We start from the raw sequence: 14,162 nt of genomic DNA, 5'->3' as shown, positions 1-14,162 counted from the left end.
GGAAACAACATTTTCGTGACCTCCTGAACCAACCAAGAGCAGTAAATACCAGTGTTCTCAATGAAATACCACATGTAACTATCCTCACTGAACTTGAAGCACCACCATCTATGGAGGAATTTAAGAGAGCACTCGATCATCTGGCTAACAATAAAGCCCCTGGACCAGACTGCATCCCAACAGAGGTCCTTAAGGAAGGTGGGCCAACCCTCCACAAGGAACTCCTGAATCTCCTTCTCTCTATTTGGAATGAGGAAAGGGTACCACAAGACCTGAAGAATGGCATTATTATTACTATCTTCAAGAAGCATTGTCGCTTTACCTGTGGTAATTACCGAGGAATTACATTACTTTCTGTCATCAGCAAATTATTTGCCCATGTGATCTTGAAGAGAGTTTGGCCTAGCATCAAGAAACATCTCCCTGAGGCGCAGTGCGGCTTTAGAGGGGGGCGCTCCACGAATGATATGATGTTTACCATCTGACAACTCCTAGAAAAATGCAGAGAACAGCTTGAAGAGCTGCATATACTATTCGTGGATCTAGTAGAGGCCTTTGATACTGTAAGTAGAACTCTCATGTGGATACTGCTGCAGCAGGTCGGAATACCGTCCAAGATAGTTTACATCATACAGAGCTTTCATGATGGCATGGAAGCAAGAGTATTGATTGGAGGCGAGTTTACTGAACCATTTGAAGTATCTAATGGCCTGCACCAAGGGTGCATTCTGGCCCCTATGCTTTTCATCCTCTTCTTCAATTTTGTCCTCCGCCATGCCCACAACTCAATGTCAGAGTTTGACGTGAAGATCAAATACAAACTTGATGGCAGGCTCTTTGACCTGCAGAGGCTTAAAGCAAAGGCAGTATCATGTACAGATCTTGACGATCTCCTGTACGCGGATGATGCGGCACTGGTTGCGTTGACTCCTCAGTCTCTACAAGAAGGTGTCACAGCATTACATAATTCTTTCAGTGCTTGGGGTTTGTCTATCAGCAAACCAAAGACTGAAGTGATGAATGTACAGTGTGAGTATCCACCATCTATTATGATTGATGGCTCAGAGCTGAAGCATGCCCAAACATTCACATACCTTGGAGGCAACCTGAGCGATGACGCAACTCTCGACTCAGAAATCCAGCGCCGGGTGTCCCGTGGAGCAACAGCTTTCAATGCACTATGATCTAAATGCTTTGACCAGAAAGGTATTACACTATTGACCCAGCTAATTGTATATAAGGTTATAATTTTACCTTCTCTCCTCTACAGGTCAGAAACATGGCCAACATGGCTCACCACATTCGCCGCCTTGAAGTTTTCCACCTGAGATCTCTTAGACAGATCTTGAATGTCAAATGGTGGCAACATGTGACAAATCAAGTGGTCCTGGAGTGGGTGAAATCAACTCCCATAGAAACCATCCTCTGCAACAACCACTGGTTCAGTCATATCACTAGGATGGATGACACCAGAATCCCCAAACAGCTACTGTTTGGAGAGTTTAAGTATGGTAAGTGCTCTGGGGCAGACCCCGTAAAGGGTGGAAGAATTGTATTAAAGAAGACCTGAAAATCTTTGGTATCAACATCAAATCATGGTACCAAGCTGTGCTGAACCACTCAAACTGGTATTTTAAAGTTCAAGATGGGAAACGTCTCTGTGAGGAGAAACTGAACAGCAGGGCAGAGGAAAGGCGGCGCAGGAGAAAGGGCTGGAAGGGCCCCCCCATCATCAATATATTGATGGGGACCATAAGAAGAAGTAAGAAGTGAATGGGCAGCACGGTGCTGTAGTGGTTAGCACTGTCGCCTCACAGCAAGAAGGTCCTGGGTTCGAGCCCAGCGGCTGGCGAGGGCCTTTCTGTGTGGAGTTTGCATGTTCTCCCTGTGTCCAGGTGTTCCAGTTTTCCCCACAGTCCAAAGACATGTAGGTTAGGTTAATTGGTGGCTTTAAATTGACCATAGGTGTGAATGTAAGTGTGAATGGTTGTTTGTCTCTGTGTCAGCCCTGAGATAACCTGGCAACTTGCCCATAGTCAGCTGGGATAGGCTCCAGCTTGTCTGCAACCCTGTAGAACAGGGCTACATATAATGGATGGATGGATGGATGGATGGATGGAGACTGTGAATAGTGAGGTGTGTGCTGGGTGCTGTAGTCCGTGGTGGCCATGTTTGTAGGTAGAGGTGAACATTGGGAAATGTAGTCTTGAGTGCTCACAGGTGCAAGTCTGACAAGAAGTAGGTGTTAACTATTTAGTCAGGAAAATACAATTACTTTTCTTCATCCACTAATGTTCAAGAACCAGAGAGCATTTATGGATTTGCAAATAAGAAAAAAAGCTTTACAGGCATGTGTGAAGTCTGTGGATAAATGTGCGGCTAGCTGTCAAATGGTATCATGACTGGTGGTCTGTTGTTTGGAACCCTTTGGAAATTGGCAAATGATGAACGAGTGCATTGTGAACTTTAGGCACATTACAAAATAGGTGTGTGTGTGTATATGTGTGTGTGTGTGTGTGTGTGTGTGTGTGTGTGTGTGTGAGAGAGAGAGGTTTTAAGCTAATGAATACCCTAAGACTGGAGAATGATCTGAAACAGCTCCCATGCTTGGTTCTCAAGAGAGAATTCAACTGCACATGAACCAATTTGACAACTTTGCATTGATAGATTCTGTCATAACAAAGTGTTTTTGCTGAAGCAAAGAGTTATATAAAAAATGACTACACTGGTGTGCTTCACTTTAGGCTTCCAGGAACAAATACTTTTGTTAAACTTATTTAGTTCCTCCTGCGCTGTTCTGTGCATTGGGCAACAAGTAGACTCCACTTCTTCCGGTCTTGTGCTACAGTCTCAGCTCGCATTGCTTCAGTGCCCACAGTCTCCAGATCTTTTCTATGCATTTGCCTCCATGTCATCTTGGGTCAGCCTCTTTTTCTTTTCCATTCTGCTTGCTAGCTAATCACTGTCTTGCATAGTCGTGCTGGTGGCATTCTCAGCATGTGTCCTATGAATTTCATCCTCCTCTCCATAATTAATTCTACCAGTGGGCGAGTTCCAGTACTACGGTATACCTCTTCATTTATAATGCGGTCACTGAAGGTGATCCTGAGGATTTTTCTAAGCCACCTTTGTTGGAATGCGTTCAGCCTTTTCTTTATCTTCACTGTGATCTTCCAAGTCTCACTGGTATACAAGACTATTGGTAAGACTGTCATCTGCAAGAGTCTGACTTTAAGTGTCTTGGAAATCTTATTGCATTTCCACACTGCCTGCATTCTCTGAAAGACTGACGTTGCCTTTCCTATCCTTGAATTTATTTCAGCCTCCACATTTCCTTCTGCAGTCAATAAGCTCCCTAGATATGTGAACTTTGTGATGTTTTCTGCATAATCGCCACACACCAGTATTTGAATACTGGTATGTGGGTCTCCAATCTGCATGACCTTGGTCTTCTGACAGTTGATCCTCAATCCTACTTTCGAAGCCTTTCTTTCTAGAATAGATTCCATCTCCTGTAATGTGGGGCATGTTTCAGCTAGCAAGGCAATGTCATCTGTGAAATCAAGGTTGGTAAGACACTTTCTTTCTGTCCATGGTATGCCAAAACCAGGTTTTTCCATTGCCTTCTACATTATGTAATCGATAGTGACAATGAACAACATGGATGCCAACAGGCAGCCTTGTCTGATTCCTGTGGTGATATCAAAGAAATCTGTGATCCCAGAGTCCACCTTTACACCACAACTAGTGTCCTTGTACAAGCTTTTAAAAATGTGAATGAACTTTTGGGGTATTCCATATTGCTTGAGAATTTTCCACATTGTATTCCTATGGATGCTGTTGAAAGCTTTTCTTAAATTGATAAAATTAATTGATAGAGGCTTTTGGAATTCCAGACACTGCTCGATGATGTTTCGCAACACAAAGATTTGATCGCTGCAGGATCTGTTTGAATGAAAGCCTGCCTGTTTTTCTCATAGTTTTGCATCAAGTGGTTCTTTAAGATGGTTAAATAAAACAGAGCAGAACACTTTCCCTGGTACAGAGAGTAGAGTTATTCTTCTCCAGTTTCCACAGTCGCTGAGATCTCCTTTCTTAGGCAATTTCATGAACACTCCTTTTTTCCAGTCCCCCAGGACACTCCCAGCACACATTACATACTCCTGTGAATCTTTCAGTCAACATCGCTCCTCCATTCTTTAGAAGCTCTGCTTGGATGTTATCAAGTCCAGGTGCTTTGTTGTTCTTTAATGTTTTTACAGCTTTTTCCACTTCAGGTTTCTTAATAACCCAGTTGTCAACATCTAGTTCTGTGGACTCTTCCTTGTCTGAAAAATTCAATAGTTCCATTGGGCCAGCTTGGTTTAATGTCTCTTGGAAGTGTTCAACCCAATGTGCATTTTGTTCTTCTTCTGTTTGAGCACTGTGTCATTCTTGCTTTTGATAGGAATTCCTGATCTGTTCCCTGAACCTCCCATGTCTTTGATGATTTGATAAAGTGTTCTGCTGTTGTTTCCATCAGCAGCTGCCTGCGCCTCCTCACACTTGCTTTTGAACCAAATTCCTCTTATCCTTCCTACAATACTTTTTCACCAGCTTGTCAGCCTGTCTATATTTCTCTTCTGCATCTTGCTGTTCTTCTACATTTTTCACACTGTCTCTAATCTTCTTTATCTCCTTCCTATCAATCAGCTCCCATGTCCTCTGCATGATCCAATTTTCTTTCCTGGTTCCTCTTCTTCATCCAATGGGTTGTTCGGCAGCACTCTGGACTGCTTCTTTAAAGCATTGCCACTTCTCCTCAAAGTCCCCTACTACTTCCTTTCAGCTCTTGAAACCTGTTGTTCACCTTGATGTGGAACATCGCCATCGTCTCTTCATCTTTGAGTTTTCTTATATCGTAAGGGTTTGAAGATTTCTGGTGTTTTATCTTCCTCAGTTTCAGTTTTTTCATACCTCTTACCAGATAATGGTCTAGACCAACGTCTGCTCCCCTGCAGCTTTTAACATCTTGGCGTGCACTTTGCCATCTCTTATTAATACAGATGTAGTCGATTTCATTTATTGTACTGCCATCTGGAGACTGCCAGGTTTTCTTGTGTATATTCTTGTGTTTGAAGAACATACAGCAGTGCCTGAAAGTTTGTGAACCCTTTAGAATTTTCTATATTTCTGCATAAATATGACCTAAAACATCATCAGATTTTCACACAAGCCCTAAAAGTAGATAAAGAGAACCCTGTTAAAGAAATGAGACAAAGATATTATACTTGGTCATTTATTTATTGAGGAAAATGATGCAATATTACATATCTGTGAGTGGCAACAGTATGTGAACCTCTAGGATTAGCAGTTAATTTGAAGGTGAAATTAGAGTCAGGTGTTTTCAATCAATGGGATGACAATCAGGTGTGAGTGGGCACCCTGTTTTATTGAAAGAACAGGGATCTATCAAAGTCTGATCTTCACAACACATTTGTGGAATTGTATCATGGCATGAACAAAAGAGATTTCTGAGGACCTCAGAAAGTGTTGTTGATGCTCATCAGGCTGGAAAAGGTTACAAAACCATCTCTAAAGAGTTTGGACTCCACCAATCCACAGTCAGACAGATTGTGTACAAATGGAGGAAATTCAAGACCATTGTTACCCTCCCCAGGACTGGTCAACAAACAAAGATCACTCCAAGAGCAAGGTGTGTAATAGTTGGCGAGGTCACAAAGGACCCCAGGGTAACTTCTAAGCAACTGAAGGCCTCTCTCACATTGGCTAATGTTAATGTTCATGAGTCCACCATCAGGAGAACACTGAACAACAATGGTGTGCATGGCAGGGTTGCAAGGAGAAAGCCACTGCTCTCCAAAAAGAACATTGCTGCTCATCTGCAGTTTGCTAAAGATCACGTGGACAAGCCAGAAGGGTCCGTGTATCATCCGATCATTCAAGTATTCCATTCAATCTGGAAAACGAAAAACAAAAAAAACCACTCAATATTTCATTTTCCTGTTTTTCTGTATGACAAAAAAAATGAGGGATTGGTGTTTGTTTTCCTTTTTCCAACTCAAAACAGAACAAATAATAAACAGGGAAACCAAAACGAAATAATAACTCTAATTTACAATTATTGGTCCCCATTTCCCACTGTGCTTTTCTACTGCTCGCGCAAGTGGAAAAAGTAGCCTCGGCCCCAACAACGTGGACGAGCAGTCATTGACATTTAACAGCGGAGATGGACCAGATGGACACATCCTTTGTGGTGTACAAAGGCGCTAGGAGGGTCACCCTGAAAGAGGATGACATGACTCTGGACAAAATCGCCAGAATATTTCAGGTAATGTAGTGATCAAACCTTGCATAACGTTAACAAACAATGATAGCCTTTTCCTAAGATATGCAGCCAGCTAACTCATTGTTGATTGTGGCGTCAGTTCTTCGCCTAATGACCTTTTTAATTAGATCAAGCTGCTATAATGATGCAAATGAAAAACAGACTCAGAAAAAACGGAGACGTAATTTTTATTAAAAATTGATATCAGTGGATGATTTTGACATAACATTCAGACATGATACAGCATTCTGGGTGTGTAAACAACTGTAAAACAACGTGCTGGTGCAACCTTACCCGAAACGTAACTTTGGCTAGCCTATTTGCAGGTACATAATATACTGTTGTTACGAGAGCATATTAAACAATTAAGATCTAAACACGACATGATAAGTTATTCTAAAGGATGTCAGCAACAATACACAAACCACTCAAAAGGCTACAACAGCCAGCCAACTAGAAAAACTGTTCTAATCATACACTGTATAGAGCTCTAATCGGACTTGTATTGTTAACCACTTAGCCGCTTAGCATTTCTTGCCACGTGTCTAAAAATGCCATTTATTTTATGGGGTGGGGTAACTCATTAGGTGATAACCTCTAAAAAGCTACCAATCTCAGAGGCCTATCATATCAAAACATAAACTAGAGATGTGTAGGTATAAAAATCATAACAAGAATTTGCCCACCCAGATGGTACCGGTATGCTATACTGTATTTTGGGTACTTGGCCCAGGCACTAATAATGACTACCAGTGATGATTTATGGCAGGGCCGTTGTGTTTGATCACGTTAGATTAGGCTACTGGTTGTAGCGCTGTACCTACCTATGTCTATAAGAGTTTAATGGATACAGTAAATTACATTACTCAGATTTTGCCAATTTAAGTGAACTTTACTGTCCTTTAGGTAACCAGCCAGAGTCCCTACCTCACGGGTGACAACAACATGGCAGTGTTCCCCAGAGCGGATGGCTACTTCAGTTTATTGGACCTCAAGGACAAGTCCCATTATGAAGTGCACGGGGCTGAGGCTGCACCAGATGCAAGTCTTAATGTTGCTGCCTTGGGGCCCCCTCCTGCTCCTTCCTCAAGCAGCCAGTTTCGCTTCTCCAGGTTGGCTAGCTCAGCAAGTGCCTCAGTTCCACCCAGGGCCCAATCCCCAAAATACTTTATGAGGTAAGTTATTGTCTTTTTAAATTCCCATGCCCCTGTCATCAGAAAGAAATGTTTTATGTGCACTTCTCTATGTTCATCATCATGACCTTACTCAACTCAAGTTTGCACTGAGGAACTGACATGCTTTTTGCACTATCACTGCCACTGTCACCACCACTAATACTGCTAGTCACTTGTACTCAAGTCACGTTTTTCTGTTTTCAATTTGTCTGTCTGTGTACTGAAAACTGTCATATTTGCACTGTTAGTACCAATGTCACCTCTACCACTTTGATGCTGCTAGCCACTTTATTCTCAAGTCTGCTTACTGTTACATGTCTGTCCCTCCAGTGGGTTTTGCACAAGTTTTTTTATTGTATACCTTTTTATGTGTAGTAGTTAGTAGTTTTATAGTTTTACTGTGCATTATGTTTAAATGTATATTTGTGTGCGCACTTTATGGAGCAGTTTTAAATCTCATTATACTCTGTATAATGACAAAGATATTCTATTCTATTCTCATCTCATTATCTCTAGCCGCTTTATCCTGTTCTACAGGGTCACAGGCAAGCTGGAGCCTATCCCAGCTGACTACGGGCGAAAGGCGGGGTACACCCTGGACAAGTTGCCAGGTCATCACAGGGCTGACACATAGACACAGACAACCATTCACACTCACATTCACACCTACGGTCAATTTAGAGTCACCAGTTAACCTAACCTGCATGTCTTTGGACTGTGGGGGAAACCGGAGTACCCAGAGGAAACCCACACGGACACGGGGAGAACATGCAAACTCCACACAGAAAGGCCCTCGCCGGCCATGGGGCTCGAACCCGGACCTTCTTGCTGTGAGGCAACAGCGCTAACCACTACACCACCATGGCGCCCCTCTATTCTAATTCTATTCTATGAATGATCTTAAATGTATTTCTCCTGAATTCCAGGACTCTCAGCCTGGGAGAGCTCCAGAGTGGAAAGCTTGTGAACAGCAGAATGGTGGTTGTAAGATTTACTGAGCAGGAGGCCAGTGTCCCATGTATGATTGGAAAAGTAAAAAAGAGGCCTTAGGAAGCAACGAACCACTGATCCTGACGGATCACAATGCAGTGGAAATTGTGGATTCCGAAGGAACAAGAGGTGCTTCATTTGAGCAACTTAACTTTCATTTTAGATAAAACTAAATTCATTTGTATTCATGTCAGTCTCAAGAATTAGTTCTTATTCATACATTATAATTTTTTGTGCTCATTCAGGCTCCTTTTACTGGAAGCAAAACTCTAGGAAGATCATGGCTGTTCCCGAGTCTGACTTTCAAGCTGTCCAGCAAAAGAAGCGGAGAATCTCGTAAGTTGGAGTGCCAGTGACTTGTTACTTCTCCTCATATTTTCCTCCTGACATTAGTCATCGTAAAATGCTAAGCATGTCCTCTAATAAAAAGCAATGTTGGTCTGACACAATATGTTGAAAGCGACAAAATGAATGCCATGTTATTATTTATTATTACTATTGAGATAATAATAATTAAGAGATCATCAGCTTAACATTAACAGCTTAATATATTAAATGAATAGGATGTATGAATAAATTACTTGATATATACATGCACATGCAATTTTTCTGTTTCATAGACACAGAGATGATGATGGACTGGATGGTGTGTTTGTGAAGATTGAGGAGGTTGTCCTGGCCTCTCAGGGTCTCTCAGAGGTCACTGCAGCCATCCAGGGTCTCTCTGACCTCGTCCACAGAAACACCAAAACAACATTGGTACTGACTGAAGAGCAGTCGAGAAATTTGAGGGCTACATTCACCTGTGTAGTTTGCAGAGGTCAGTTTGTTAAAAATTTGTTATTTACATGTAGACATCACACATCACTGGCAAATGTAATGTTGATCTTTTGATGGAATTTTTGTTACAGTGGTCATTATAAAAGCTTAAATGTGTGTAGGCCCTTGGTGTTGCTATGGCATGGGAGGGTGTGCTTGGGGCATTTGGAGACATAGGAAGAAACTACCACTGTTGCTCAAAGTTGTTGTACTTTGTACTACACCTTCAGACCTGTAGGCTAATATTAATTTTTTTACACTGGCAGGATGCATGGAGGATCCAGTTTTCGCCACGTGCTGTGAAAGCCTAGTCGCATGCCGATCCTGCACCACTGTGTGGCTTCAGGATTCGTCACAGTGCTTTAAGTATAGAGTGGGTAATTTTTCAGCCAACATTCATAAGGTTACTGGCCTTTCTGAGGTTGTCAATGCCATTAGGCAACTGGAATTTTAGAGAGTAAATGATTTTGTTCTTGCCACCAAACACTACTGTTAAAAGATAATGTGAGCGAGTGAGTTGTTACATGCTTAGAATAGTGAGAATTGATATGTTATATTGTTCTCACCTCACAAGCGTTTTGTAAAAGAGTTGAAAATATGGCAAGATACTGTTTTATGATTGTTCTCACCTCACATGTTTGATGTTGATGTTTTTGGAATGCCACACTGTGTTGTGTGTGTATTCATGTGCCATTCCATTCCATGAGGAGGATCCCAAAGCTGGACCCACTGACTGTGTATCTGTTCCATTGTTCTCTCTTTTTACAAGTATTTTTTGTTTTCCAGCAAAATAAATATTTGTGATTAAAAAAATTAGAATTGACTTTTTGTTATTAACATTTGGCTCAACAATAGCTCTACCCTGTACTTTTACAGTTGTGACTGCATAATGGCCATAGTTCCAGTAGGTCTACTTAAACAGAACATAAAGATCTTCTCCAGACTTGTATTAAGACATATGGACTTTAATAGATGACATGAAATTAAGATAAACATGAAATTAAGAACAGGAGGTTCACCGGAGCAACTCAGAAGTGAAACAATTTTCTCGATGTTTGCCACATCTTCATCAGAGTCTCAAATGAAATTAAGAACATCTCTTTGTTACATCAATGAGGTAGATCAGTGCGTCTTTGAATGGAGTGTAGTTGTAATTGACAGCATTATCAAAAAGAACTGAAAGGTCCGGGTAATACTGTGTAAAGAGCTGCTCTGCTCTCACTTTGTCTGTCTCCGACATAAAGGGGTCACTTCCAAATGAAGATATTCTGGTAAGGGAAGATCCCATGTCCCTCTCGTACATGTCAGCTGCTACAGTGGTATCTGGCATAAGATCTGCTGTGATCTTTCTCAGCGTTCCTGTCCCTGCCAGATGATTTGGTATCCCTTTGCCTTTAAGAACACACATGTTTGTTGTGATGTTCAAAACCATTTCAGAATCTGTTAAAGTGAATAACTTGTATGGGATATGTACACACCTGGGATCCTGTGAGCATTCCACGAATGCACAAATCTGTTTAGGCCAATCTCGCACATCTGGCTTGTCAGATTGGATATAACCAGAGGTGGAAAAACTGGATTGACAAAGTAAAAGTCCTGCTTAGGTTTTCCTTCTGCCTGTGCTCTCAACACAGGTGATTTCACCAATTAGCTCATCAACCTGGCTTAGGGGATGTGGTAATTAGGATCAGCTGGTTCACTGCATTGGCTGGAGCAAAAATGTGGCAGGGTTTTTACTTTCTGCACCCGGGTTTTTCCACCTCTGGATATAACAAACTTTGTCAGGCTGTCATCCATGTCTATTGCTTCCTGATCTTGTAACTGTACCAGGGCCTCCTTAAGTGGGTAGGTCACTCGATTATTGATTTCTGGCCACAATCTTTCCACTGTATGATTCTGTAAAAAAAAAAAAAGAAGTAGCTGACAGCTACCTCAAGCTTCTACTTAAGGGTAATACTTGGCTTAATACTTTGTCAGTTTTCATGGTGTAATGTAGGCTGATAATTTGCAGATGGTTAACATTACCCTTGTTGACTGAGTTTGGAGGTATGGCTGTCGTTGCTGGTTGTGTCTATATTCCGACAGCCTCTCTTGCATGTACAGGCAGAGGTAAAACTCTTTGCCATGATCCACTCACAGCTGATCCCACATTCCATAATGTGTTACTGCTGGTCTACATATGAAACATTTAATTATTGATATTTGTAGTGGCCATTTCTCACCAAACATTTCTTCGGCCACATGAGGCCAAATGGTCTCAACATTCTCAACGTGCATTCCATGTAAAGTACACATCAGGTAAGTATCTACACATCAGGTAAGCATGTAAAGGTAAGTATATAAATATATCAGAAAAGCATATAAACATAGCAGGTAAGTATGTACAATGACACTGACTTAAAACCTCTTTCTTTCTCAGGTAACCAGCAATTTCACAAAGCAGATTTAAATGGGCACATTCAAGGAAACTTAAATCAGGGATGTGATTTGGGGCTGGTGAAATTATCTGAAAATTTTAGCCAGGGGGCTGGGGGCCGCAGGCCCCCAGCTGGTCCAGGGCAGCGCCCTGGTGGGGGGACAAGGGGGGGAAGCCCCCCAAAGCTCCTGGGTTCTGGGGTTTTCTGACTTAAAAATTGTACTAAAATAGCAAGCAAACACACAAGAAAAAACTTGTCATGATTAACAAATTCAAGCCAATTTAATGGTCAACATGCAACTCTGACACACACACACACACACTCTCGCTCACACCCCAAAGAACCAGCGCGAGCAGGGCCCGCTAGCCCCGCGCCTTGTGACGTAATTCGCCCCGAGGCGAGCCGCGGTTTTTCTCCAACCATTCCCAGCGGAACTTTTTTTCACTATTCTGTCGATTTCTTTAACTCGATTTGCATCTTTACGCTCGATCACGGAGGCTGCCATCTTTCAACTCTTTGTTTGAAGCGAGCTTACGTACAGCTATCTAACAAGCGCGTTCATTGGTTGTTACAGAGCGATGAGCCAATCACGTACCTCGTTTCATCTCAATGACGTAATTACGCCATTTACACAATTACGTCATTGAGATGAAATGAGGTACGTGATTGGCTCATCGCTCTGTAACAACCAATGAACGCGCTTGTTAGATAGCTGTACGTAAGCTCGCTTCAAACAAAGAGTTGAAAGATGGCAGCCTCTGTGATCGAGGTGTAAAGATGCAAATCCGAGGCTGCCATCTTTCAAACAAAGTCGGAACGAATAGGATACGAATGTGGATGAGGGAAAAATCGGAAAAAAAAATTTTCTTCAAGTTTTGAGGTGAAAAAAGCGGAATTCCGCGAATTCGCAGAAAAATCACATCCCTGCTTAAATATGGCTCCAACAGTATTATTTCATTTTAATTCACATATTTTCTTTGAAAAAGAACATACAACACTGACCTGTGCACTTGGTCGAAGATGGTTAGATTGTTTTTTACAGGCATAGTTGCATTTACAACAATTTTCTTGCTATAGCCGTCTACAGCAATCACAAAAGTTGCTCCAAACATGGCCAATTTTTCATTTTGGTCCATGTGTAATTTGTGTCCCATATATTCCGCATCATATGGGATTGAGTTCAAGTTACGGGTACCCCATGCAAAAAAGAAAATATTAATCACTTTAGGCTGTACTTAGATGAAGTCTATGTTTTGTTAGTCATACATGTGCATGGCATACACAACAACGACTCGCATAAAAAAAATTTAGAACAGCTATATAACATCTTACTTGATGCCGTCTTTCATGGTAAGGGACATGGGCTGCTCTCAGAACTTTTCCAACTCGGCATTCCCCTGCATGTACCCCAACCGAGGACAGGTAGCCTGTCATCATTTTGCGACTGTAAGTAGCTCCCGTCTGTTAAGCATGCACGTGCACACACACACACACACACACGTTTAGAAGCTACAGTAGCCCATGGGCCAGAGCAGACACCTGTACCAACCACAGGGGTCACTGTTCATTGTTCACCATTGGACTAAGAAGGATGACTTCAACAATGTGCTTAAATGGATATAGTCTTTAAAACGATACCAACCTCTAGGCTATATCATACAACACTGACAAGTGTATTAACCATGATTTCAACCCGGATATCCCCCCGGTGTCTAAAATGCTATTTATTTTATGGAGTGGGGTAATTCATTAGGTGATAACCACAGAAAAGCTACCAATCTCAGAGGTCTATCATATCACATATGTAGAAATCACAACTACAATTTGCCCACCCAGATGGTACCAGTATGCTATATTTTTTGGCCAAGGACAACGGCAAATGGTACATTTGCAAATCTTTTGTAATTGTGCAGGCCCAATTGAGTTATTGCACGAAAGACGGCAATTTCAAGGTCTGAGTCAGACGTTTGTCCTTTTCTTCGCATGTTGTGTGTTGCAAGTAGTCTCCGGACACTGATCTCAGATATTCCCCACTGGACACCCATTTCTCACAGCTTCTCTGAAATCTGCCGATATGTTTCTCCATTCATAAACATATCGTGAATAATGGAGAAGTATGGCTCGAGTGAGACCATTATAACGTAAGGTCAGAGAACGTTGAATAAGAAAGGTTCGACCCATTGACTGTATCGCTCTGATAAGGGCCCCGTTTGAGATGCCGCAGGCTGCGGCAATCTGAGCAGTGCGCATGCGCACTTCGCAATTACAATGCATTCTGGTTAGAAATTCCTAACCAGAATGCATTGTAATTTTGCAGTGCGCATGCGCACTGCGCATCCTGCGCCATCATGAATGAGCCCAAGGCAAAGAGGATGGACTTATTGGATCCTCTTTGCCCAAGGTGCGGAGGTTTCCACTTTTGGCGGCTCGATC

General features: G+C 42.0%; 1 pseudogene; it reads right to left on the bottom strand.

Annotated features, from left to right (window-relative positions):
* Positions 1-10,399: 10,399 nt before the first annotated feature.
* LOC132889900 (uncharacterized) lies at positions 10,400-13,774 on the bottom strand (annotated as a pseudogene).
* Positions 13,775-14,162: the final 388 nt, after the last annotated feature.

The sequence above is a fragment of the Neoarius graeffei genome, chromosome 8, assembly GCF_027579695.1.
Source record: "Neoarius graeffei isolate fNeoGra1 chromosome 8, fNeoGra1.pri, whole genome shotgun sequence".
NCBI classification, from domain to species: domain Eukaryota; kingdom Metazoa; phylum Chordata; class Actinopteri; order Siluriformes; family Ariidae; genus Neoarius; species Neoarius graeffei.
The sequence above is the reverse complement of the archived record's forward strand: the minus strand, read 5'-3'. Positions and strand labels throughout refer to the sequence as shown.